Raw genomic sequence first — 2,500 nt, 5'->3', positions numbered from 1 at the left:
GCCCAGGCGATGCAGTGGGGCGTGCGCGTAGGGTGCCGCACACGCCATGCTTGTGCGAGCGTGGGGATCCGTCTAAGGGGCGTGCGTTCTTGGCTTGTAAGTGGCAGATGAGCGTTGTTGCCATGATCCACCGAGATTCAGCTCGACCCTACCCACACAAAACTCATATATTTATTCCAATTGCCATGGAGGTAATAGCTTACGTAAAAGGACGAAAAACATAAGTGTTAGCGAGGGGTTGGCCTTGGACTAGAAAACAAGTTGAAGCAATTCATCTTTGAATGCCCAAGTATAAGATAGGGTGCTCGTGTGCAAGTCAAGGCCCATGGCCGAGGCCTTGGAGTACAAAGCACGGCCATGGGCGCGCGCGCCGTGCGTCAGTGGGCGTCTGTGGGTCGCCCGCTGCATGCCCGTGCGTCTGCGGGGGGCGTGCGCGCAGGGTGCCGCGCGCGCCATGCGTCTGCGGGCGTGTGTGGGGCGCGCGCCGCAAGCCCATGCGACTGCAGTGGGACGTGCGCGGCAGCGTGGGGATCCATCTAAGGGGCGTGCGTGCTTGGCTTGTGAGTGGCAGATGATCCTTGTTGCCATGATCCACCGAGATTCAGCTCGACACTACCCACACACAACTCATTTATTTCTTCCAATTGCCATGGAGGTTATATCTTATGTAAAAGGACGAAAAACATAAGTGTTAGTGAGGGTTTGGCCTTTGACTAGAAAACAAGTTGACGCAAATCATCTTTGAATGCCCAAGTATAAGATAGGAAGCTCGTGTGCAAGTCAAGGCCCAAGGCCGAGGCCTTGGAGTACAAAGCACGGCCATGGGCGCGCGCGCCGTGCGTCAGTGGGCGTCTGTGGGTCGCCCGCTGCATGCCCGTGCGTCTGCGGGGGGCGTGCGCGCAGGGTGCCGCGCGCGCCATGCGTCTGCGGGCGTGGGGCGCGCGCCGCAAGCCCATGCGACTGCAGTGGGGCGTGCGCGTAGGGTGCCGCGCACGCGATGCTTGTGCGAGCGTGGGGATCCGTCTAAGGGGCGTGCGTGCTTGGCTTGTAAGTGGCAGATGAGCCTTGTTGCCAAGATCCACCGAGATTCATCTCGACCCTACCCACACACAACTCATTTATTTCTTCCAATTGCCATGGAGGTCATATCTTATGTAAAAGGACGAAAAACATAAGTGTTAGTGAGGGGTTGGCTTTGGACTAGAAAAAAAGTTGAAGCAAATCATCTTTGAATGCCCAAGAATAAGATAGTGTGCTCGTGTGCAAGTCAAGGACCAAGGCCGAGGCCTTCGAGTACAAAGCACGGCCATGGGCGCGCGCGCCGTGCGTTAGTGGGTTTGTGTGAGTCGCGCGCTGCATGCCCGTGCGTCTGCGGGGGGGCGTGCGCGCAGGGGGCCGCGCGCGCCATGCGTCTACGGGCGTGTGTGGGGCGTGCGCCGCAAGCCCAGGCGACTGCAGTGGGGCGTGTGTGGGGCGCGCGCCGCATGCCCATGGCCGAGGCTTGCACACGAACGCCTAGGGTGCCCACCATGCGCCATGCCCTTCGGGCGTGTGTGGGGCGTGCGCGCAGAGTGCTAAGCGCGGCATGCGTCTGCGGGTGTGTGTCCGCGCGCCGCATGCCCAGGCGTCTACGTGGGACGTGCGCGCAAGCCGCGCGCAGCATGCGTCTGCGTTGGGCGTGACCACCCACGTCTAGAATTCATGGAAAAAACTCTATGGAGGTTGTTGGAACAAACCCGTGCCCCCACCGTGCATGCCCACATGCCCACCGAGCATGCAGCATGCGCGCCCCCATGCGCACGAATGCGGCACGGCCATGGGCGCGCGCGCCGCATGGCCATGCGTCTGCGTGGGGCGTGCGCGCAGGGTGCCGCGCGCGCAGGGTGCCGCAATGCCCACTCAACACACAAATGTGATGTCAAACCTATGTTCTAGTGCTTGGATTGTTATGAAATTTTTTCTGGGATCTAAAAAATGTAAACAAAGGATGTCCTCCAAAAATTAGTATTTTTGGAAACGTTTTACTATTTTTAAATTATTTTTAATTTTTTAACAATAAAAATTCATAAAATATTATTGGTTGGTTCAAAAATTATGAAACTTGTTTTCCACACTCATTTGAATGTCTAAAACATAATACAATCAAGTCCCGGTCATAATAATAACACAATCAAGATTTATGGCATGGTGTGACATTTCGGCTTTTTCATATGCAAGCCTGCCAGACCCAAAAAAGCCAGAATGTACTATATAGGGGGGCGACCTGCCTGCATGGGCGGGGCGCGGGGGGTACCCCTATGCCGCGGCGCCGACCCTTCAAGCACATTGCGCCCCATCATGGGCACATATGCTTGGGGGGTCGGCGCCGGCGGAGTGCCACCTCCGGCCCGCCGGCGGCGAGTGAGAGTGGGTGTCGAGTTGATGCTCGGATGGGCTTGCGCGGACAATGCTTGCACCTCGGTGTGGGCGTGCACTCCAAGCGGGCTTGTTCGTGAGGAGA

This window comes from Cucumis melo, unplaced genomic scaffold (assembly GCF_025177605.1).
Source record: "Cucumis melo cultivar AY unplaced genomic scaffold, USDA_Cmelo_AY_1.0 utg000979l, whole genome shotgun sequence".
Classification (NCBI taxonomy): Eukaryota; Viridiplantae; Streptophyta; class Magnoliopsida; order Cucurbitales; family Cucurbitaceae; genus Cucumis; species Cucumis melo.
Note: the sequence above shows the minus strand (reverse complement) of the source record.